General features: G+C 48.1%; 1 protein-coding gene across 2 annotated transcripts in view; it reads right to left on the bottom strand.

Annotated features, from left to right (window-relative positions):
• The window catches only part of MYO1C (myosin IC), a 97,367-nt gene that overhangs the window by 57,794 nt on the left and 13,393 nt on the right, over nucleotides 1-26,180 (bottom strand). The window contains exons 1-2 of one of the 2 annotated variants that reach the window (XM_032967624.2): nucleotides 25,712-25,730; nucleotides 8,309-8,378 (exon numbers count right to left, since the gene is read on the bottom strand). The gene's annotated coding sequence lies outside the window, so the exon portion shown is untranslated. Of the gene's footprint in view, nucleotides 1-8,308; nucleotides 8,379-25,711; nucleotides 25,731-26,180 lie in introns of those variants that run through there. The other variant, XM_032967623.2, reaches the window with a different exon arrangement.

Here is a 26,180-nt window from a genome sequence, read left to right as displayed (position 1 = left end):
GCCCCAAACAGGATTTGAAATCGCAAAATCTTCCGATTGGGAACCACTATGCTCTACACCCACCGATGAACGACGGACTGGGTAATATTCCGAAGGCATGTTCTGCAAACCCCCACGTCCTTTAGCATGGCTTCTTGGGAGCGGCCCTAGAGTTCAGCGCCACAGCAGTGCCTCGGTAAGACGGGTCAGCGAGGAGGCCCGTGTGGGGGCGACGGTGGCTCTTGACATCACGGCACTAGCTGGCAGCTCGTAGATTGTACAGGAAAGACGGGGAGGGGAGGACTTGTTGTGCAGTGATCGAACGTGACCCGCGCAGAGGATATCACGCATTCGACAGGAACGCCCAAAGTCTGATGGTGGAATGGCGTTGGGCGTGGTTTTCCATTCTCGTTATATAACTGCCAAAATCTGGTCCAAAACAAAGCCAAATCACCTTTCTCACACAAAAAGGGGTTCACTTTGACCAGGATGCTATTATCTAATCAATACTGCTGCATTCTTACGGAGAAACACAAAAGAAAGATGACAATAAGCCGAGGCAGGATGTCGAGGGGGGAAAGCTTAAATAAGTCCTCCCACCTAAAAATGGATTTTGTTTAATACTGCAAGGTCTATAAATCTCTCACGGGAGAGGGGATGGGGGCTTAACGGAATTCGTTTAAATTGACCAATAGCCCAGATTAGCCGTGCAGGTTTCTCGTGGTTATGCTGTAACAATTAGAAAACACCACGGGGAGCGACACAACATTCCATCCTCTCAGGGGTCATCGTTGCAGGGACTCACTCTCTTGTGTAAATGTCACGTGACAAAAAGATTTTAAAAAACCTGTCAGTGGTTACGCAATGAACACGATGACCGATTTCGTCGTGGGAACGTGGAATTTCCACGAGCGAATATGGATTCGCCATCGGAGGCGAGTGCCACCCGACCATGACGCTCGTTCGAGAACAAATACAACTCCGAAGCAGCGTGGGGGTGGGTGGGTGGGTGGGGGGGTGAACCTGTTATCAAAACAACTCGGCGCATCCGTCATTAATTATCCTTCTGCCCAGAGTGGCAATCTAAAAAAAACACATTATCATAAAAAACACAAACGACCCGACAAGTAACAACCTGTGCCTACTACAATAGCAGAATTGCTCGCGAGCGGCGGTGGGGGGGGGGATGTCCTGTGTACTCAAGTGTCGGAGACATTTGAGATTGATCGTACATTCCCGTAAACACATCTCGAGAAATTCGTCCGACCGCAACGGGGCCGGCCCCCCCCCCCCCCCACACGCTGCGAGCTAAAATGTAAACGAGTCTACGAGTCTTCCAGAGGCCCGCATCCTGCCAAATGCGTCGTCGTTGACATGAGCAAAGCGCGCGCCACCGGTTGTTGCTGCCACTTTGTGTACTTTACGCAATGACGGGCCGTCGTTATGCTTTTTTTTAAAGTTCAGGGTTAATTACCGAACGGCGGCGGTGCCGGCAAACTGACGCGGGCCGTCGACGGGAGCCTGCTGCTGAACAAACAAACCGGGCCGCAAAAAAAAAAAACCATGACACAACGTGACACAACGTGAAATATCGATACACAACACGAACAGAGAAAACTAAAATAGATACTTTTACAGGAAGCCCCGAGGGTATGTTTTGCCAGTTTTCCCAATCGCCAAGTAACGGCACGTATAATGAATACCTCCGAAATGTACTCTGGTTACGTTAGAAAAAAAAAAAGTATGCAGGGGCAGAGAGGTGGGGCAGCGGTTAGCGCTATGAACTCGGCAAAACGGGTTTGACTGCCAACCACGGCTAACATCGTTGAGGGCGACACCTCATCTGGTCCAGCCCGCTCCCACCTACTCTCTGTTAAAAAGAGCTTTATAGCTCATCGGATTCTCCCAGTATAAAGATTCTGATACTAAACCGACCGGCATTGACCAGCAGGTGTGAACTTTGGTCAAACCCCCCATGACCTTGCACACCGTTAATTGTGTTTTTTTTTTTAAATACGAATCAAGCGCGCTTATTTTTTCCTGCGACAGCTGTTGTCAGGTCAACACGTTGGCTTCCAAGGTCTACTCTAACAGTCTCATCATCACCACGCCATCTGCCTCTGCCTCTTCCCGAAACCTTATCACCACCATCATTCACCGACCTCTGGCTGCCAATAAAATGTCTCTCTCAGGAGCTTGCCCTCGGCTGTTGTGCAGTGTCACATGAACACATCAAAGGTCCATTCCTACAGTTACCAACCATCTGGCTTTAGGTCTTCGCCTTGATCACCGACAATACACCAATGTCTGTGTTGGTAACCTGCCCTCCTGCATCCTGCACACGTGTCCCACCCTTCACAACCTCCTCTTCCTGATCACATCCACAACACTTCCCTGCCATGTTCCCTTCTGAATTTCCGAGTTACTTTCTCTCATCCTGCCCCGTATTTCCTAGGACCCCACCACCACCACCACCTGTACTCGAACGTCAGACGTGCCTATTTTAGTTTCTTTGTTTAAGTCCAGCTCTGACCCACGCATTAACACAAATATTACTCCTTTCACACCGGCCAGATGTCTTGGAAGAGCACCTTTCTCCTTCTTCTTGTCGCACGGCTGCTGATGTAGATGCAGAGCAGCGACAACAATTGTACATTCAGGTGGTCAAGGCCAGCAGATAACCGCGTCAGGGAGCGGCGGAGTAGTGTCTCGCCGTGATGATGTCTCCTTCGAATTTGTGGTTCGGGCATTGCATCGTTACACATTTTGAATGACCACAGTCAAACACTGGAGGGAGTTTTTGATTTTCCATTTATGCATCATCAGGCGTATCCCGCATCTGCTGCTGTCACGGTTTGTGGAAGTGGATGCGGTTTAGGGTGGACCATGAGCAGCTTCGTGGAAGATCAAACCCAGGGATCTTCTGTGTTGGGTCTTTCACAGGAATACCCATAATACTTTATTTATCTAATGCCACGCGACCTGCCGATCGACTCACCGTGGGGTATCCATTTTGACTCTTGCTGCTACGTCTGTCTGCTGGCCGAGTCACCCTTGAAAGAGAGCTGAATAGCTCACTGGATCATTTACTCGGATAACAAACTTCTGAATAACCCAACCGGCTATCCATTGTTATTTATATGTATAAATTAAGCCCCCCCCCACCCCACCGGCCTTCGCACCTGATTGGCTCACAGGTGATGACATCACACTCACCTCCTCCGTCTATTTAAGACCGAAACAGGACGATGTCTCCACAACTCTGACTGTCGCCTGATGATGCTGGTTGTAATTACTGCCGAAACATCATACTCGAATTGTAAATGTTGTCGTGGGTTTACTCTCCAACACACCTGGTGTGCCGAACTAGTAACGAATTGGCATGTTCTGTTTACGTGAAAAACCTCATTGGCTGTGTCATGGGGGATGGCGGGTTTAACGACACACTTAGATTTTACGCCATCGAACCCCAAAAACCCCGAAACATCGGATATTTATACTGCTGGGTGGACAAGTGTGACAGGTGCGAAAACCCACGCCATTGTTTCAACTGCCGCCCCTGGTGGATCGAATTGGCGGCCCCTCGATTCCAACTCCACTGTGCGAAGAGCCGTGACACCACGGCGACATCATTTCACGTTCGGCGAAATCAAAGCGTGCGGTCAGCGAGACGCTAAGGCGCAGCCGTAACCCCGGCGCGTCCCGTACTCGCGCGGTAAAGGACGCGTGTCATCACAATCCCGCTGCCGTGAGAAGTGAAAGCAACTTTGCGTCACGATCCCAGAAGCCTACGGGCCAAGGACACGCACACGTCAATCCAAATCTAATTAATGACAGCGGAGAACAAAACACACGGCGAAAACAGGATGCTGGAAAACCAAAAAAAAAAATTTGAGAGATGCGCATTTCATGCTCGGCGAGCCACACAACGTCCTTTCTTGCGAAAGGAAGTGGGCCCCAGTGAGTGGCGAGAGCGCAGGGCTGATTAACGGGCTGTGGACCCGCACACACACAGAAACACATGCACACACACGCACAAAAGCTCCACCCGCCCCCCATAGCCTGAACAGACTGTTGGGGGCAAGTGCTGTTAGCGAGCACCTATGAAGGCCGGCACGGCACACGAGAGGGTGGGTGGCGAACACCACGCCCGGCCGCCTTTGTCTCCCTAGTGACGATGTTTACACATCGCTGTAAGTATTCAGTTGAGGCTGAGTCGACCTAGAGGAGGCCCAGGACGAATTCAGATAATCGTCACTGGTTTTGGGCCGTGAGTGGGAATCAAACTCTGGTTGCTGGGCTCATAGCGTAGTGTGCAAACAGCTACGCTCTCGCTCTCTGCACATAAAGACAAAGATCCCCTGTATAGCATGAACAGACTGTTGCGACAAGTGCTGCTTGCGAGCACCTATGAAGGCCGGCACGGCACATAAGGGGGTAAGGTAGCCAGCACCACATCCCGGCAGCTTGTCTCCCCAGTGACAATGTTTACACACCACACTGAGCACTCATTTGAAGCCAAGTCGACCTAGAGGAGGCCCAGGACCAGTTCAGATATTTGTCCCTAGTGTTGGCTTTGAGTGGGAATCGAACTCGGATCGCTGAGTTCGCAGCGCAGCGGCACAAACTGCTACGCTCCCCACACGCGCACACACGCGACGCCACCTTGACAGCTGACATATCTACCGGCCACCCGGCCCGCCCGCCCGCCCGCCAGGCCCGCCACCCCCCAGAGCAATTCCGTCACAAGAGGCATAATACGCGGTTATTTTACGCTTTCCGGTGACGCAGCCAACATCCGTAACAGCTCGCTCAACGCCAGTACACGGTGACCTCTGCGCAAAACCTATAACCCACCTCTGCGCAACAAATAAAAGTGGGGCCGGCGTCTATTGTTGGGACATGCTGCAAATCACAACGGCAAACGGCGCTGCGACCGGGCTGCCCGGGGACACCGAACTTCACGAGCGGACAGGGCCGTCGGGACGACGTCTGGGAGGATTGAATGAAGATCCTCGTGTTTCCCTTTGGGGTGTTTTTCCTTTCCATTGACAGAATGGATTGACACGTGGGAGAGGTGGTGCAGCGGTGAGAGGGCCGCGCTAAGAACCCGGCGACCTCGGTTTGTTTCCCGGGTCGAAGCTAACATCGGTGGCGAATGCGATTTGGAAGCAGTCCTGCCGGCCACTAAACTTCGTCAACGCGATCTCAACGAGTGCGGTGACGTCCGCGTCAAACAACCCTCGTGACTGACACGGCATAAGGAGTACAGCAGACTGAGTACTGAGATTGCAAATGTTGTGGATTTACTCTCCAACACATCGGTGTACTGTCCTAGTAACGAATTGGCACGCTTTGTTTACGTGACAAACCTTACTAATTGTCTGCGTTGGGTGGTGGCGGGTTTTAATGACACAACATTTATATCTACGCGATCTAACCCCAAAAATAAAACCTGTATTATGGATGACAAAGAGCTGTAAGCTATTGCTCGGATCATCATCATCATCATCATTATTAAATCTCAATTTGTGCAATTCAAATCATCTACTCTACGTGTGCCGGGAGGATGTTGCCGAGCTCCCAAGTAAAAATGTGAAGTAAATAAAAAAAGAACACCGCCGTGGTTTAGTTTCCACGTGCGCGCGTTGCTTCTCGACGCATTTCGGCTCGTTTCTGTCCTCGTCTTTGCCCGTGTTATTATTCGCTTCTCTTGCGCCTCGCCGTGTAGCGTCCGGATTTATTTTGCGCTCCGCTAATTATCTCGGCAAACTCCTCTACTGCGGAAAAACCCCACCGCACTCGATCAGCTTCGGCTTCACGTTTAGAAACACGCGTTAAGACTATTGAGATAAATTTGCGGCTGTAAATGTCCAAATGATGAGCCACTTTGTTGAGCTGTCATTTGTGGCCAGGTCGCTTTTGAACAATAAGTTCATGCCTCAGTGGGTTTTGCCTGCTAGGATGGGGATGGTTTAGTTGTATTTGTTTGTGTTATTTGTTGACCTTTCTTATACTTTGCACTCCTGTTTTTGTAACTGTTTGTTGTTGTAATGTTCTTACCCCGTGCCCCTACTGGACCATCTGTGTAAAAAAATAGCTTTATAGCTCATCGGATTCCTCCAGTATAAATAATTATTCTGATTAGTTTAGTACAGAGCTGCAGGAGTGAAGCAAGTGCTTGTCTATGGCACTGCAGCATTGTGGGTGTGGGAAGCATTTAATGTTTAAAGAACATTGTCCTCTCACTAGGGAATAGAGAAATTTCACTGGCAATATGACGACAAAAAAACCCACAATATTTAACAATTCACCCTTTCCACGATTGGATAAAGTTATTACTTAAGAGTTGAAATTTGAGTTGCAAATCAATTCAGTCCTGTGAGAAGTCTGTCATCAGTCTTGCGGGGCTGTTAAGAAAAGAATAAAAATGGGCCTTGGGCAGGATGCAGCTCTAGAAGAGAAGGGCGACGGTCAAGACTGACGACAGAGCGGCAGCCAAAGGACGGAACACGCCCCGCAGGGACAACGGCGGAGGAGATGGAGCCAACGAGAACGACTCTTGCGGAGGAGCGGGTGGGACTGTTGCTTCGGGTGATCCGTGAGGGATATGGCAACGACCTGGGCGCGCCTTCCATCCATTGGTGGACAGATCACGGTTGCTGCTGCTGATGGTGCATGCAGATTCCATCGTGGTGTCATCATAAACGATAACAAAAACGAGGTAAATCCTTTACACACCTGGTTGGACGCATGTATTGTGCGTGCACAAATTGATTTCACCTCGTTAATTGTTGAATCGGTACATCCCCAAAGACTACAGTGTATTATGACAGGAGCCAATGACGCAAAGTTTAAGACTGGCGATAATAGTTGGCCCAAGATCCCGCGTAGGTTTTCCGCGGTGGCAGAGCTCAACAAATGCGTTTTTGGTTTGTACCACGCGTCGTCCGGCGTGGCCTCCGACCTTTCCCTCCCCACCTTGCCGGGGAGGAAAACGTCGGTCATCATACTGAACAACAACACGCAGCACGACCCGGAAACACACTGAAGAGTTGGCACAAGACGCACCGCACTCGTTAAAACACAAAGTGCTTGCCACAAATTAAACACAAAACCTCGCTGATCTCGTCAAGGAGCAATAAACCATCATCACGCGAAGTCCGGTGGTCATCCTCGCAGCGGCGGCTTTTAGCTGGCCATCGAATGAAGGCGGTCACCACATCGCACGCTTTTGGATGTGCTTCTGCGGCCGTCTGGAACGCACTCCCCCTTCCGATATCAGAAAGCCACTGAAGCTGTGCACTTTTAAATCTAGACTGGAAAACTAATTTATTGACAACAGCTTTTTGCGTCTCGTCTGTTGCCCTTCACCGCACCTCCAATTAACACAGCTGGCTATGTATGCTGCGAAAGAAGTTCAACGTACATACACAGCGGTACAGCCAAGCACAAAAAACATATTGCGAATCTTGACTTAAAGATTTCGTGACTGCAGGAAGTCATATTCTTTGGGTCTTTCGGTAAAGTCACGTAGATAGGCGTAAAGAAAAAAACCCAAAGAATACATTGCAAATCATTACCCTGGTAAATGGGATCTACGGATTAAATGTGGCTTACAGATGTAAATTAGTATTATTGTAGTGAGTTCAACTGAATCGCAGACGTACTTCTTGGAGGCAACACATTTATTAAAACCACCACACGGGGTACTACCCCTTAAACACATTAACAACCTATGGCGGTGGACCACCAGGCTAACTGCACTGGAACTAGCTACGACGGACCGGAGCCTGGCTTGGGTCCCGGTCCATGTGTTGGTGACTCTTGTAGGACGTAGGACGTAGAACGTAGATTTCTTCAGGATGAACAACAGCAGCCGGTCCCTCTCAGGGACCCGGCTTATGTCCTCCGTGGCGTGGATGGCTCAGCCCTTAGCCACGACCACCTTCTAGAATCCTCGAGAAGGATCTCGACCCTGACACGTGACCACCCCTAGCCCCCACCTGGAGCCCCTGTGTAGACTTTACCGGTCACGTGTCCTCTGGGGTCAACCAGAGTGCCACGGCCCTTAGTAACCCCATTCCCGTGGTCGGCACTCTCACACCCTATCCTGTAGGGGTCGGCACTGCACGCAGAGCGTGGTGCCATCCAGCACTGTCGTTCAGTGCTCACCGGGCCCCTCTAGGGCTGGTACTGCACCCACATACACGTGGTGCCCGCGATGTCGCTACATCGCACGCAGTGCCACTCTAGAGCCGGCATTACACAGCGACATCCGCGATGTCACTACATTATTATTGCTTATGTGACAAACAGAAAATCTTACCTTTTATCTTCACTGATAGTTAAGCTTCTGTAATTTTCCCACCGCGCCGCTGCTGCAGGTTCCTGTCGAGCTGCAACGGGAAAAGTGTCACCCACCGTGAATATTTTTAAAACATTTTTTGTTATATCTTTTTAAACGCGATCCAACCCAAAGAAGCTAATTTATGAATCGTAATATCGGTCGTGAAAGCCTACGTACAACATTTAAATATATATTCTTGGTTCTTTCGGCAAAGTCATGTAGAAGGGAAACAATATTATTGTTTCCCTTCTAACGTGACTTTACCGATAATAATAATATTGTTTCCCTTCTACGTGACTTTACCGAAAGAACCAAGAATATGAATCCCTGCAGTCACGAAAGCTTTAAATCAAAATTTAAATATATTTTTACACACGTTAATGTATAACATCGGTGACTATTTTGGTGAATGGAGGAATAGTTATATTCTGATTCAATGGCTCTTCTTCATATAATGGAGACATGAGTTTCTTCTTAGCAGAGAGATATCTGATAAGATCTCTCTGATATCTCTCTGTTGATATTAATAATACAAGGACTCCTCTACTTACAAATGAGTTAGGTTCCAGAGGTCTGTTCGTAATTTGATTTGTTCGTCAATCAAACTTTATTGCTGTCAATTCCAAACATGTTGTATGGCATGTACACTAAAAACGGGGAATGGCTTTAAAAGTTGTATGATCTCCTATAGATGTAGATGCCGCTGGTTCCTTATGTTCTGCAGATGTAGATGCCACTGGTTATTCACATTCTGAAGATGTAGATGCCACTACCGCCATTTATTGCGTGGCGGTTGAACTTACGACTATCTCGGTCCGAGCAGGCAACTGGACAGAGGGACAGGTTTGTTTGTATCTCTGAAAGCTTGCAAGTCGAATGTTCGTAAGTAGAGGAGTCCCTGTAATTAGAAAAAACTTAAATTTTAGAGATGATATCTCTCTGCTAGGATATATCTCTGCGATTAAGAAGGGCCAGTGCCTGAAACGTCACCTGTTACATTTATATATTTATCTTTTATTGCCGAATGTGTTGAGGTTTTGTTACTTGCCCTTGTGCTCCACTTGCCAAAAGCGTCACCAATTTTTTCACGCCAGCACAGCTCTCACAACACGCGACAATACGGCCCAGGTAGCCTCACAGAATCTGAGGGTGGCCCGGTTGCCCAGGGGCAAAATTGTCGGCGCGTGGAGTGGGCATCGCTAAGATCCTGGGTTAGAATCCAGGCAGCCACCACCTGAGTGATTGAACTGGGTTCTCAAGTGTAGTGAGTAAATAGTTTTAGACGATTAACTGACATGCTCTAAAAAAAAAACACTCCCTGTAATATTATTTGGGTTTTTTTTGCCCACTACATTTAACTTCCTCCAACCGTGGGAATACATTTCCAAAGTATATTTCACCGAAATGTGACGAACGCTCTTTGCGGAGTATATAAAAGACAATATTAATAATAATTTACACTTCTAAAGCACCTTTCAACCAGAGATCACAAGGCGGTGTACAAAACACACACACACACGGAAGCACACGCAGGCTCGAACCAAAAAAAAGATGTGCTACACTTGCATCGAATCATTTGCTTCATGATCGATGATTTAATATTCATGCAAACTACACGCTAGTATTCCTCGAGACGAATAAAACAAAACAGAAAGCAACGCAAAAAATGATTAATCGTAAACCAAAAAAGGCACGCGGAATCACGTTGTCATCAAGTTTAACATAGCTATTTCTATGACCAGTCACAAGCTAATCACTCAGTTATTTCAATGCTAAATTCTCCTGTTTGATTTGTACTAGGTGCCTCTGTGGATGTGTAGGCTTTGACTTTAACATAGCCATTTCTGTGACCAGTCACAAGCTAATCACGCAGCTATTTCAATGCTAAATTATCCGAACCAAACATTAAACTAATTTTCAATGGTACAGTATATTTTTTTCAAGTAATGGTATCCCAAACTTTCGCAGCAGCTTAAATTCCCCTTTCACACCATCAATATGTAAACTACCCCGTCCCCCCCTCGCCGGTCTGCACATGTTTACCCCCTCTACACCGTTCATCATGCTAAGTCCGCCAATTAAATGCTAATTTTTATGCTAATTCCTTTGTCAAGGCGCTCTGTTTCTTCTCACACAGCTTAAAGGTCGCGGTCTGAGCTTGGCTGTGTTCGCTCCAGCGCTGTCCTCTAGACAGTCTCGTCCCTTCACCTGAAGAAGGCCGCTGGTGTTGTGGCCGAAACGTCGTGAGAATTTTATTGTGTTATTTAATTTTTATTAATTTATTATTTTATTCTCATTCTACGTGACTTTACCGAAAGAACCAAAGAAGATGAATCCTTGCAGTCACGAAAGCTTTAAATCGAAATTGTCATCAAGTTGTTACGCAATTATCTATCATTACATGGATGTGTCCCCCCCCCCCCCCCCCCCCATTCTCATCTGATAATTCTCCGAGAGCATGTCCGCGTCGTTACAGGGCCCTAACACCTGCCATTCAGAACGACCTCAATTGCGCGTTCGTTGGCTGTTATTTGTGAAACTCGCCAGGTGTGCTGGCACCGCGTGCAGCGTTCGCCCTGGCAAGTTAGCGGCGTATGCCATCACCACTTGTGGCGGTGCATGTGCAAGCATGCCGAGTGCGTTCTGGGTGAGAGAGAGAGAGTGCCAGGGTTTGACGCGATGTAGTAAATTTTGTTTTTTCACTGTACGCCACACAACAGCGTTAACCTTCACGATGACGGCGACTAGCCAAGTGTCAGCTTCCCAGAAAGCTCTGGAATTGTAGTTCATATTTTTATGCTGTAGTTTTGTTGTGCTTCGTTGTACTTCAGTTTACGGATCGTTTAAACGTTTCTCGAATGGAGTTCACTCAACATAAGCGTGCCTTAAGTTTTCTAAGCTCGACAACTTTACTATCAACACCCACTTGTAATGCACATACCCACACAGTTACACTCGAAATATATAGCCTTATTTATAAAAAAAACCTATGAGCTCACATTAGCGCAATGCCATCAATTACTGAATAAAATATTTTACAAACCACGAATATAATGAGTAACGGATGTATATTTATACATGTAAAAAAAGAGAGCTTTTGTTTACTGCCCAAATATTAACAATACCCTTTTGTTTGTAACGTGTGCGATGGTAATCGCAACATTACGATTTCGTTTTTCTCGGAACGAACGCTAGGATTACCGTGGACCAATGATATAATGTCGAGGGCAATACACGCCGCTGTATCTTCATATCGTGGTATCCGTTGTCACCATGCCATCACACACGACACACACGACATACACGTGGGGAGCGGTGGTGTAGCGGTCAGCGCGCTGCGCTACGAACCCGCTGGCCCGAGTTCCATTCCCGCTCACGGGGCCAACACCGGTGACGATTATCTGAACAGGAAGCTGGGCCTCCCCTAGGTCGACTCATCCTCAAATGAGTTCCTGGTGCGATGCGTAAATATGACCACTGGGGAGACAAAGGTGGTGCTGGTCACCCACCCTCTTTGCCCCAACAGTCTGTTCAGGCTATACAGGGGATCTTTGTCTTTGTGTGTATGCCCCTGTAAAAGTCCAGTCCCACAAAGACCTTCCCTTTTTCAATCTGCCTATGGACTACCCACAAACTTTTTTTTTTTAAACATGCCCCACTATTTCTGTGCAGTGCCTTGAGGACACGGGTCACATTCAGACGCTGCACAAATATGCACTGTGTTGTATCGCTCCACACAGTTATCTGTAAAAGAGCGGATAACTCCAGTTCAATTACATTTTGTTTAACCAGCTAAGAACCCCAGAGACAAGGATAGCGTCTTTTTCAAGCGCGACTTGGGTGTCACCAGGAAACCACTTGGAGCTACGAACACTTTTAAATCTAGATGTAAAACTGACTTCTTTACAACTGGTTGTGTTTAGTTTGTTGTCCTTACTCCTGCACCTCAGATTTGCGCGGTTGACTACGTACATATCAAAATAAGTTCAACATACATACAACCAAAATGACAAAAGCAAAAACAAACGTATGCCTCGGCACGTCACACAACAACAACCGCCATTCGCTACTAAGTGGCGGTGACAACATCATGACGCCTGTGCCAGGCTAAGTGCACTTTAAGGCCACGTGAAGTGTCGAACGCCCGGTGGGCAGGAGGTCACGGGACAGACTCAGGTTCCATGGGTTGACCCCACTGAGATGACTGGCCCGATGCACCACCTGCGCCCCCCCTACTGTGACAGAATCACGGAGATTCCGACGCATTTCTCGTGCTTGACGATCGCTAGATTTTGGACATGAACATCGGGACTCTCTGAGCTCGTCCATCCATCTCACGCATCCCACTCCCACCCAGTGCTGGCCCTGACACTGGTTCTACGCTCACGCCCATCAACATCCACAATCTTACGCCACCCGCTGGCCATTCTCAGGCATTATCCCGCCTTCTGCCCCGAGGCTCTGTTAAGTTAGAAAGTTTGTTTTTCACAGCTTAAAAAAATGTACATTCTTTCAAGAGTGAATGTAGTAATAACTAGATCGTTATATCCAGAGCGCTTATCTCAAGCTCGGCGATACGTTTTTTTCCCCCCATCAAATTCATATCCTGTGTGCCAGTGCAGTCGAATCTGGGTCCTTTTTTATAAGCACAGCCAGTTTGGGAGTAAAAGTCAGCTGTGCTTATATCTGAACTAGTGTGCTTGTGCATAAGAATTTGTCGCCCCACCAGTGCAATGGAAGCACGTGGCTGCTTTTATATACCAGCGCTGTGCTCATATCTAGTGGCCACTGTACTATTATCCGTGAAATAAATTTAAAGGGAGCCACTGTAGTCGTTACAAAGTGGATTTGTGGATAACAGGTGAAGCCGCTGCACAGGTAACAGCAAAACGCGCATTGTGAATTGTCCAGACTGTGTGTGGACCTGATGGCAACCGCATGGAGAGAGCTGAACCTGGCATTGTTCAAATTTAGGTGAACCATTTGGCCAATGGCGCCTCTCTTCTTAGCGCACGTAAAAGCGAGACGTACAAGAATGACGAAGAGTTGGGAGGACTGCACTTCATTTTACGTCGTGAGGCCTGATGAGAAATTAAACTTTTAAAGTTGCCCCGATGACGTTGTGGTATCGTATATATTGTTTCTCCTTTTGTTTCGTGTCATAGTTTTATGCGTGCCTCGGGCGTCGCTTCTAACGCAGCAGAATTACCAAATAATTTTGCGTGACTGAAATGCGGCCCCCTCTTCCGCGGTGACAGTCCTCGAGGCAACCTTGTTTCGGAGCATGTCAAGAGCTGGAAAAAAAACATGGTGTGCCCAGGCGCAACACGGCAAATAAAAGAACTATGGCAACAACAACGACGACGAAAAAAAAGTTCCCCAACAATCAAGCGATCAAAAGATGGATCGTGACAAAATCTCTGCGATGTTTAGAATCGTCACGCGCCACGGAAGCCGACTATAGAGATGGATGAGACCTAGAATGTTGAATTTGGCAGCGTTGAACGGGGGAGTGTTTAAATTGCTTGTACTGTGCCTCATTAAGAACGTTTAGACTGTTTTTTTTTCCTTTTGGAAAAACCGGACACAACATGTCACGTTATGTAACACGCACTGCAGCAAGGAAAGCGGGGGGGATCATTTTGGTGAGTAAAAAACACAGTTTACAAACGTTGTCAACGTGAAAAATGTCGACTGTACGGATTCAACATTTAAACTATTTGCTCTTTCCACTCCGGCGTATTTTTTTTACTCACGACAAACCCCATCAACTTTGCCTTACAATAGAAAACAAAACACATGGCATGCCACAGGCTGCCACCTCGTTACAGGCAGTGGGCCTATTTTCTTCATACAGGAGAAATCTTATGGCCCTGAAAAAAGCGCCATTGGCCCAAAATCCCATCCAAACACGATTTACTTTTCACGTAAACGTATATTACGCGCATCCTCGGTGGATTTTTCTTTCGATCAACGAAATGACGAGGGCAAGGGTTCGATGCGCCGAGGGCCCTTCTGCCAATGTGTAAATCCGCGAAAAAATGTTTTTCGGCGGCATTTGTTCGAGCAGGTAAGCCGTGGATCTGGGTCAGAGGCTTCGCGAATCTCATCGTCAGCATTGCGAGAGCTCCGTTACACGTCACTGCTGTTGGCTGTTGCAAGTCAACAGCCCATGCGAGCGAACGCTACAGGGGATTCATCTCTACGTCGCAAAGGCCGCGTTAACAATTGACGATGGCCCATTTGCCATTCGATTGCCGTGCTTGGCAAACCGCTGCCAACGCAGGCCATGAATGAAATATTTTAGTTAAACGATACCTCAAAGATTTAAAGCTTTCGTGACTGCAAGGATTCATCTTCTTTGGTTCTTTCGGTAAAGTCACGTAGAATGAGAATAAAATAATAAATTGATAAAATAAAATAACACAATAATATTCTCACGACGTTTCGGCCACAACACAAGCGGCCTTCATCAGGTGAAGGGATGAGACTGTCTGGTAGGACAGCGCTGGAGTCTCGTCCCTTCACCTGATGAAGGCCGCTTGTGTTGTGGCCGAAACGTCGTGAGAATATTAGTGTTATTTTATTTTATCAATTTATTATTTTATTCTCATTCTACGTGACTTTACCGAAAGAACCAAAGAAGATGATACCTCAAAGCTTAACAGTTGCTCTGCGATACTATTTCGGTGGTGGCCTTTGGCGGGCTTCAATTTGGCCAAATTGAAGCGATACACTTGTCCTCTGGATGGCGATGCTGATAAATACTGCACTGCGTCACAAATACTTTGCAATGATAAAACCCGCGATTGATGACACAAGCATTGTAAGTGCGGTCGGGACAAGTTTGCGTAGGGATTATGGTTAAAGATGTCACAAAAACGCTCACGTATAAAGTATACAGTAAAAGCTTGGATTGCGAGCATAATTCGTTCCGGAAATGTGTTTGTAATCCAAAGCACTCGTATATCAAAGCACTCGTAGATCAGTCGTGACGCTCGGCAGACAAAGCGTATACGTACTACTCGTATTGCAAGACCCTCGCTCGTTTAGAAAATGTATATTTATTTTAAAAAAATTTGCTTGTCTTGCAAAACACTCGCAGACCAAGTTGCTCGCAATCCAAGGTTTTACCGTAGGTTGAGAAAGTACAGTATCGTATTCATGTACCGCATTAAACATTCCCAAATTTGTTGTCTACATTTTGAACGCAATTTGGCGGAAGTGTTGTTTATACAATCCTTCAACTCGTTCGTCTACTCCGCGGAGATTTTGTTTTACTGCGGTCCGTACGCAGATGCGCCACACCCATGACACGTACAAATTTGGTGCAGAAATTAAATATCATCATAGAATATTTATAAAAGAATGACATGGCTCGCACAGTACGCGATTGCAAGGGGGAGCTTTAAAGTGTACAAGTTAGGGCATGGAAAAGCAGGACGGCCGCAGAAGCCTCGCGGAATGCACCGTATACATGTAATTGTCTCCATTATTTATAGGCAAACTGCGTTTCAGTTGAGTCAATGCATGACTCACAATCCGTATTCACGCAAAAGAGGGCAAGCAATTTAAAATACATACGGCGCATTTGTTTTAAACAGGGTTCCTAACAAGTTGCGGCGGGGATGCAAAGTGGTGTGCGTGCGCTAGCACGACTTTATCGTTGCTCAAATTAGACGGGATTTTTTTTTTAAACTAATGTTTTACCCAGCAAAGCCCCCTTCGGTGATTCTCACGACTCCTCGCTTTCATCCCATTGGCGAGTTTGGCCAACTCCTTACTCGCGTGGTTTGCATGTGCAGGGGACACGAGGTTCAATCTAATGGCGTGAACCATTCCCTTTTACCATTCATGTACACTAATAGTTACACAGCGAATAGATTCCTACCACTGCAGTAGAAATTATGCGCACATTGGCAAGGGCAACATTTCCTGAAACGAATCATGAGCTCATGTTATTCAGGACTTGTGACAATACACCGCCGGGGGACCTGTGACAATACTTCAAAACGTGCGAGGGGCGAATCGTCCCATCCCTTGCGTGCGAGGGCTATCGCACACTTTGATCCGCGCACCACATCGGGCGCTTTGGACACGCTCGCAGCTGCACAGAGCCTGCAACGCAAATTTCACCACACAGGCAACACTTTGTGGCGTTGTCGCACGTGCAGCTTCTTGTTGGCAATCCGCTGCAGCATGAGGGGGCCCTACCCATGCCGTGCGTGTTATTTAACTATACTTGACCGTGCTGGTTCGCGCGCGTTTGCGAAAGGGGTGGAACACACAGGACCATAGAAGTAGGCTACGATAAATAGTTCTGCGCTGCCCTCTTCTGCCCACCACGTCGCCCCGCGGGGCTATAAAACCTGCAATGCACGGTGGCCACCCATCCAAGCACTCTTTCAGGGGTCAACCCATCTCTCAGCTTTCCGAGATGTGCCGCCTTTTTTACGACGCCGAAAGTTCCTCCCTTGCCGCCTTGCTCTCGTCTCTCTCCGCTCCCAGCGCTGCCAGGCAGCTGTGGCCGATATTTTTTTTTGCTTTACGGACGACGACGTGGTAACGGAAGGCACCGCGGCGCTTCGAATGCCGCTTTTAGCTGTTCTCCCGCCCGCTGTTTTGGAACATCATCTCGGATGTATCGCCCCCCCCCCCGCCTCCCTCCTCCGCTCCCCGCGATGGGCTCAAGCGGCCTCTTCCATCTGCTTCCTTATTAACATCGCGGGTCCCACGAGGCCCTGCGCGCCGGTGCGTCATAGCCAATATTAAACCAGAAATTCTCCCCGGCCCGATTCACTTCGTTGCAGGGCCCTTCACAATGACACTGGCTCGTCCGTCGTGTTGCATTAGAGCAGCCCTTACTTTGGGCGCCGCGAGAGCGTGTCAATACTTACGCGCGGCCTCCTCGCAAGAAGGCGGCTCACTCGCGTAAATATTTACGTGACGCTCTCACTTTATTTTCGGCATAATTTGTTTGAGCAGGCGAAAAGATTACCGGTTTCGGCTTTCTAAGCCTCATCAGCAGAGGTGTGGCCTGTTAAACAAACGCTGCTGTGTTGCCTGGTGCTTGGGGGACGGGACAAACTAAACGCCGTTCGCCCCGCAGTCGTGTTCACCGCGTACAACGCCCCTCGCGCGAATCCGCTGCTAGATAAGGACCTCCCCATGCCGTGCGGGTCGCGACGGTTAGAGGACCGTATTTAGGGGTACCACGGTGTGGCGAGATGTTAAACACCACGCCGGGTATGAAGGACGTCGTGGCTGCGATCCAGACCCCAACGCCTGCTGTGTATTTGGCGTGGATTTTTCTCCAGGTCCTCCGGATTTTCCCCCCACATTTAGAATCAACGTCACGCGTTTTGGCTGCAATGCATTTCCCACGCGATAAGCCACTTCGTGACCAGGTCGCTTCTGAAAAAAAGAGCTACACAGCCATACCTGGTGAAAATATATATATACAAAATTCAGTGTGGCGAAATATTTCGCGAAATGGGTGAGTGCGGGTCGGTGAAGGCGGGGAGCATAGACGTGGGAAAACAGAAGTAGAGTACAACAATAAGATTTGGCTTGCACTGCCCTCTGCTGCCCAAAGCGTCGTCCCGCAGAAGCCGAAAACAACCCCAGGGGGCTGAGCACGCCTGAGAATCAACTCTGCTCAACTTCCGAGACGTGGCGACAGTGGGTGTGCGTGCTCGGGGTTGCTTTGATCACACGCTTGTATAGCTCGCGTTAAATGATGGAAGCGTACATTCGTTCAATTAATTGTTCTTGTGCCACAAGGCCATTGCATATCGTTAGAAATGTATTTTACACTTCTCAGCAATATCTGTACGAGGCGTGTAGCGCTCCCCACCGTGAATCAATCGGTTACTATAATTCAAGATGGAGAAATCAATAAAATCAGTATTTTGGTTGATTTGTACCGTCCCATTTTGTATTGTAGTTTCTTCACATTTCTCGTACAGTTTTGTTGAGATCAAGTCTAAATTTAACATTAGCTCAAGGTTCGAATGTAAATCAATGAATTGACGCGTCGTTAAGTGCCGAACGAACGAACGAAGGTCAAGGTACAGGCCTGCAATCGCTTGCTCCTGCCTCTGCTGGCAGAAGCACACCACAAAGGCGGCAAGGGAGGAGGGAGAGTCTGACAAACTGATACCATTGTTTCGACTGATGAAAAATATGATAGGTTTTACCCTTGCCGGCAATAATACAGGAGGTGTTAGGATCTTCAAACACCAAAATAGACACTCCTATTGTAAGGCATCAAGCTTGAACATCTTCACCCCTGTATTATTGCTGCAAAGTGTAAAAAGCAATATTTTTTTCCGCCGTTTTGGCACCGGCAAAATCTGGTCTCAGCTTTGCCGCGTGCCAGATGATAGAACCCGGCGACCTCCGGATTGCAAGTTCAATGTGCCAACAACCGTTGCACACTATGGGGGGGGGGGGGCGCGCGTCCTCATTCCGAGCGAGGCACGTACCCGTCGTGAACTTTGCACGATGCAGAAGCTGCACTCGGGACGCCGGTAACCTGCGCCCGGGGTGCACACGCTGCAACGCTCTCGCGAGGCACGCGTAGGGAGTCGCGCGCAGCAGGGTCAAATTCAATAAGGCACTTTAACGCAACACGGCTCCACTGTGTCAATGGGCAATTATTAAAAAAAAAGACAAAAATGCACCGTCGTGGAAAGGAAATGCGGCGATATTGGCACGGCACCGGCCACCTGTCCGACTGCCACAGAACAAAATCCTTGAGCTCTCCCTCCCCTATCCCGACACTGACGCACGCAGGCTCTCTCTGCGCGACTGTTGCGGGATTACTCCCGGAAATCTCTTCAGCAATCTGCCACATGCAATAAACAAACTACGATTTTGTTAACGGAAATACACAGAGCTTGTTGCTTGCTTAACGGAGATGCTGGGCACGAACACAAAAAGGAACCGAAACCTCAAATCGGTCAGCAGCAAATAGCACTGCCATCGAAGTTGCAATCGACGAGAGTTCACACGTTTCATGGACGCCACAAATGTGATTTTAAGAGCTGGGGACAAAAGAGACGATGGGGAGGCAGGCAATTCCAGAGTCGAGCAGTGGAAGGAAGCAGCCCTTTTGTCAATCTACTGCTGGAAAACGAGGGCATTTTCACTTCGTACGTGAAGGTGCTGGGGAGTTACCTGACCACACCCCACCAACTGAAGGCAGGAAACCCCCTAAAGGCGACGCCCAGAATGACGAGACTGATAACGTCGTTGATATGACCAAGCCCCGCTCGTCACTCGACGTCCAGCAGCGAGACTTTTTTTTCCCTCGCGACTTAATGAGTCGAGGAATCAATGACTTCAACAAACGTACATGCCCAACTCAAAATAAATGTACGTGCGTTTGTTATTCATCAAAATCGCTGGCCAGTCCATGTCTGGATGAAGGCCTCCCAAGCGGCCGCCACCTCTAACGATCCTGCGACGTAACACTCTGCCCGGCACCACAATCAGATCGCTCCGTCCTCGCGAACACATTCCGTTCCTCGGCCGCCACTCCATCGCCAGTCTTGTCCGTCGGCCACCATCCTCGTCTTATTTTACATTTATCGAGTGCCTTGGCCGAAGGCGCTTTACAAAGTTTAAAAGCGTCAACAAAAATAAAGAGGGATTTAGATGGCGGGGGCAGTTGCAAGGGCCGAGGAATGGGTGACCGTAACAGAGGGGACACGGGATCAAGAAAGGGCAGGGGAGGGACGGGATCGAGGGGAGAGGCGAGGGGAGGGAATGGGCAATGGAAAAGAAGTTGAGAGGTTGAGGCTTCAAGAGAGGAACAGAAGGATGTTGATGTGCAGGGGAATTTGATTCCAGTGATAGGGGTGCGAGGAGGGAGAAAGATCGAGAACAAGATTGGTCCACAGAGGAGGGGAGGGATAGAGAGAGAGGGGTGGGGGAGACATCAAAAAATGAGAGAGGCAAGATAAGGTGGGGGGGTGGGGTGAAGGCCACGGAGAGATGTAAAGACGACCGTCAGGTATCTGAAAATATGGCGGTGTCGTAAACGGGAAGTGAGTGAAGTTGGCGGAGGGGAGGCGCAGCGTCCTGCCCAGGCCCGCTTTGCTTTTCTTAACAATGAATGCAGTGGTGTACAAGCACAGCGACCAACGCAACACATTTGTCAAGAACACTGCCTTAAAAAGGAAATATATATACAGGGTGCAACAACACCACATGACATGTGCTGCTGCCTCCGGGCTCTGGAGACCACGTGGAGAAGATTCCAGGCCACGCGTTGACAACGATGGCGAACAAGTGGGAGACTCTTTGACTTTTTGAAGCCATTAACATACTTTTGTTATCATATTCTACGTGACTTTACCGAAAGAACCAAGAATATGAATCCCTGCAGTCACGAAAGCTTTTAATCAAAATTTTGTCATCATGTTACAGTATATTAAAAGCCAGTTCCATCTAAGTGTTGACATTTTTTTGAAGCACCCTGTATAATAGGTGGTGATTCAGGGCAATGGCCTATTGCATCGTATTTTTCCTTTTTACGCAGTCTTATTGATGAATGGGTTGAGTCATTTTGTTACTTTTCTTCACAGTATGACATGCCAATGTCGTTAACGTGCCTATGTTCTCAGTCTCTCACTGCAATTCCTGCATGCATCTCGCCACGCTACTTTGCACACTTTTCAGCTTGTTTTCTATATTCCTTTTTCTCCAAGAGTATGAAATCACACAACGGTACAAGTGGAAGGTCGATGCATCCACACCTCCGATTAGCGCGGTCGGCTAAGTATAATGCGAAAGTTCAACGTACGTACATATACATACATAATGACCAAATTGTTAGGCAATGTGTTACTCAGCAGTGTAGTTCAAGCCCTGATCAAAGTCTATTTAAAGGCATTTTTATTTTATTGTTCGTTTTATTACGGAAGCAGTAACAGTTACATGATGTCACATCTGCACAGGCCTAGACAAAATAGCTGTAACTTTAATCAGAGACAAAGCTAAGACATTCAGTATATATAGAAATCATCTAAATTCTTCACACATTCAACAAGTCTTTTACGGCATCATTCTTTCAGCCGAGGGTGGCCAAGTAGCCTGGTGGTTATCTTACTTGCCAGCAAAGATTGGGGGCCAGATCATTCTCAAAAAAAGATAACTTTTTTTAAATAAAAGGTGCAGCCTTGCAATTTATTGCGCTTACTTCATGAGGCCAAGTGGGACTTGTGGCAGGGGTGCTTGACTCGCAATCAATCCGAGGTTTGTGAGTCGTACGTTAACTTTGTGCACTGAATCAGCATTATTTTTTATACGCACCCTCAAGTGCTGATAAAATTTGAGTACACCACCTTTGTGCAAAGTCAACACAACTGCCGATTCAAATGAGACCAGCGGACCCACCCACCCACCTCAACTCTCTGAACGTGGAATTTCCACTGCCCAGGCCCTGAGCCAACGATGGAGAGAAGATTCCACACCCCCATTTTGCTGAAACCTCGGAGTCAGCGGTGATCTGTGGCCTGTGTGCTGGTAAAGAAGTCCCAACCAACAACTTGACGACCACATCACCCCCTGCCATTTTATCACGCCACTGATGCAATTAACTCCAATGCACTGTAAAACGGTGACCAAGGTTGAAGTGGGGCCCCGCAAACGATGCCCCCCCCCGTAAACGATGGGCCCCCCGTAAAGCCTTCAAGCCACTGCTGAGAGAAGGGCCACCATCGTAGGACGCTCCACGGAGTCCATCTGGAGCGGTGGCTTCTCAAATCTTTGTCGGCTACTGCTGTACCCCTCCCCCGCCACGCCGCCCCTTGTTGAATTCCGTTTCAGGAGAGTAGTTACCACCCCCCCGCCCCACCCCCTTGCCTGACCCAACGTGGTCTCTGAGAAATAAATGTGTGAATTAATTTTTGAGAGGTATACCCTAACCAGCCAAGTGACTGTGTGTGTCTCCGTGCGCGCGTTTTGTCTCGCTCTCAAATTTAGTTCTACCTGATGACGGTTGCTTGTGTTGCAATCGAAACGTGACTTTACCGAAAGAACCAAAGAGTAATTCCTGCAGTTACGAAAGCTTCAAATCAAGTTTGAATTAAAAATATATAAACGGACGCCTCTGCGTGCGTGCGTGACGTCATTTGTTTGCGCTCGTTTTTTTTTCACTCTTGCAAACCCGCATTTTTTTTTACCATCGATGAGTTCAGAAAGGTCTTCTATATTGTGGATTAATACGCTATTTTATATTGGCAGATTCACACACGACTATTCGGCAATTACTCTGACGTATAATTTCACGCGTTTAGAAATCACCTCGCGTACCCAGTGGGACACTGCCGCGTAACCCCCAGGAGTCCGCGTACCCCCGGTTGAGAACCACTGACCTCGAGGGTTATTTTGGCTTCCTCTTCCACGTTGGCCAGACGCCTGGGAAGAGTTGGGAGCTCCCAACACCTCACCCCACCCCACCACACCCAACCTGCCGAAGATGGACCAACTGCGGTGTGGTGACAACTTGCACCGAACGCCCGTATTGTCGTTTAATTCGCCAAACTGAAGTGAAACGGTGGTGTACTTAAAATAGTGTCAGACAAGAGCCGCTCAACGTCAAACCGGAGGGAAAGAGAACACACAGACTGGGAACGAGAAGCGTTAACTTCCCTAATTTTCCTGGCTGTCCCGAACGCAAATTAAAAGTTGAAGCCACGTGTATTTTACATCGTTTGACAAACGCTGCAGGAGGCGGCGATACGTGGTCTGCGGGCCGACGTCGACCTGTTACTGTGCAGCAACAACTTACAATGTTACTCCGCAATATTGTCTCATCCCATGCAAATTTAATTCCAGAGACGCGGGGAACGCAGCGGGGAACGCAGCGGGGAACGCAGCGGGGAACGCAGCGTGAGCACGCACGCGCAGGAGAGCCACGAATCATCTGTCGGCATCGTTGACGCGCCGCGCGTAAACGTACAGGGGACAACGGCCTACAACCCCACTCGCACGGAACGTGCCCGGCCATCGCGGCAGGGAACGGACGTCGCAAGCGCGTCGGGACTTCTTTCGCACCGTACGCGGCCAGAGCGTGCTCATCGTAGGCGGGGATGCGCAGCACCGAGCCTGGATAGTGCTCGGACGGGCGGCCGCCGTACGTAACAACAGGCGCCGTAGGGCAGCTGCAGGAGGTTAACGTCGCAGGCGGGCACAGCGGTTACGTCCGTTGTTGTACAGTCCCGTGCGCTCTCCCTACACACCTTCACCAAACCGCACCAACCGGCGTGAAGTACGGCCAAATAACACCGCACGACTTGAATGAGTTGGGGGAGGCCCTCATCCAGCAGTTGAACTGGCAAAAGGGCTGTGGATGTTCATAGTGACAATTCATGTTAGCCAAAACTCATTAAGGCCATCGCAGAACACCACGATAGATCCCACTGATTTACTTAGACTCCCGATCGTCTTTGTCCCCGCTCACCCCAGTGCGGATGTTGATGACACACATCATGTGAACGTAAACATGCATGGGGGTGGTACAGTGGTTGGCACACTGCGCTGTGAACATAGCGGCCGTAAGATTGATTCCCCGTCGTGGCTAACATCGGTACCGAGTGATATCTTAACTAGTGCTCCTGCTCCTCTTTCATCGACCGGCATGAAGTATGTAATAACACCCAAGACTGGTATGACATGGGGAGCCCTCCATCCACCAGTGGACTTACACATGGCTAAAATGCATTATTATTATCACGTTGAAACCAAGAAATGATCAACAATTTTGCTCTCCAATTATTTTGTCTGCGATGGATGCATCAAATAGCGCGTGTAAACACGGTTTGTATTCCCATAGCGCATGCTTACGGTGGGACCGGTGGCATTTCGGTTGCAGTGCAAACTGCACTTGTGAACCCATGTGACCTTGGGTTCAACGTCCGACCACAACAAACTACCGCAAATGGAAAATAATTGGTTTGCCTTGACAATGACAATCTGAATTTCGAGGGTCATAGCGCGTGCGCGCGCGTGTGCGCGAGTGTGTGGTGTAAGACACATTTTCACAGGCGGAAATGGTGCAACGAGTTGGCTTTGGATTTCTAATTTCAGCGGCTTCCTCAATGTGAAAAAGAATCCCACGTTCCAAACATCACAGCATGCGTATATACACGTAATTTTAAGTTCCTGAATTCAGCCCGCTAGTGATACACTCAAGATTTTTGTCATATTTTAGTAATGGTATCAGTCGAGTCAGTGACAACCCTGCGGAGTTTTTAACTCAAGAATAAGCCTGCGGATTTTAAATAGTCATTCTCTAATAAATTCAGTCGACTAAGGGTGCACATCATTTGTCCAATCCTCGTTGTTTAAACGTTGGTGGCCAGGGACATGCAATTTTTTTTCCACTGTGATATTATCAGGACGGCCAATCAGTGAACTCGGTGCACTGCAGTTCTCAAGCAACGTTACCAATCTACCTTCGTTCAAACTCTAATTACGCATTTTGTCGCAGTCAAAGTTTCGGTCTTTGGTTGGATAATCGGTCATCAACACGTTTTTTTACGATTTTCATCCACATACAGCCATCGCTGACTCGAATAAAATTAAAACACACAATTCCTGTAACTTATAGAAATAGGTTTTACCCTTTTAACTGGCACAAAAAACTGACACCTTTATTCAAGGCATCATGTTTGCAATAACCACAACACAAGCAGTCAAAATGCAAACAAAAGAGACAACTCTGATAATAATATGCACTGTCCTTGAATTTGATTGGTCCACACCCGAGACGGGTTTTTTCTTAGAGCCTAGTCTCCACTGGTGCTGGACCAGAAGACGCCAAAAGGCGTAACTTTTTTACTGTTTACATTTCTGCTATGATTATATTATTTATCCAGTAAAGCCTCATGGCGTCTTAGGATTCCGTTTCAGGAGGGTCCTGCCGTGTTGTCGCAGGACGAGGTAGGAGGAGGGGGGGAATCATTGCCATGTATTCGAATTTACGAGTATTCTTTACAATTTGCGAATTTGGACAATGAGACAAGCACACAGTGGCCTACTCTTGCGAATGACTTCACGGGATCTTTCACGTCCGCTGCGAAGCGTGCGTTTACGGTTGAGTTCACCCGCAGCATTTAAATCGGCACCACCACTGGAATCGAACCACGAACGTTTACAACAACAACCCCCCTCCGTTCCATTATCAACATTAACACTGCTTCAGCCGCAGCCAGAACTGAACATAATCGCGCCTCTATCACGCCACAATCAGCCGCCGTGGCATAACCGGTTTCTGCAGCTACGTTTTTATTTTCACGCAGTGGCTGTTTTTTTTTTAATCCCCCCCGCCGCCCCACTATAAACTGCAATATATAGGCAAGTTATACTCACAGTTGCACAAGAGTGGAATGCAATTACTTTCAGTACACGACCACTAAACACCCTCCACGTCTATCATTAACTTGGGTCGCGCGCGCAGCGCAGCCAGGAAGGGAGAGCGCTCAGGTGTGCAGGTCACGTGACCACACGGCGATCGGGCCCCAGGTGAGTTCCCACGTCACACCAAGTCCAACCCCCTCCCCTCCCCCTCGTGTCTTCTCGCTCATTCCACGTTCCTCCGTCTCCCTCTGCCGTGTGTGTCTTCAATACTGGGGTGGGGTGATAACATTTATAGATATCCCACATGTTTCCATAATGTAGAGAAAGCGACACTTTGCTACAAAGCTCGTACATTTATCACACCAATCTCAAAACGGCGATTAATTATTAGCAATACACTTAATCGCCTGTAACATGTGGAGCCATCGCTTCCACAATGTTCAATCGCATGTTGAGCAGAGAGCCATAGGAAATCAGTGGG

This window comes from Petromyzon marinus, chromosome 38, assembly GCF_048934315.1.
Source record: "Petromyzon marinus isolate PM22_M1 ecotype Great Lakes invasive population chromosome 38, UKy_Petmar_22M1.pri1.0, whole genome shotgun sequence".
Taxonomy (NCBI): Eukaryota; Metazoa; Chordata; class Hyperoartia; order Petromyzontiformes; family Petromyzontidae; genus Petromyzon; species Petromyzon marinus.
This window is presented reverse-complemented; position numbering and strand designations above follow the sequence as displayed.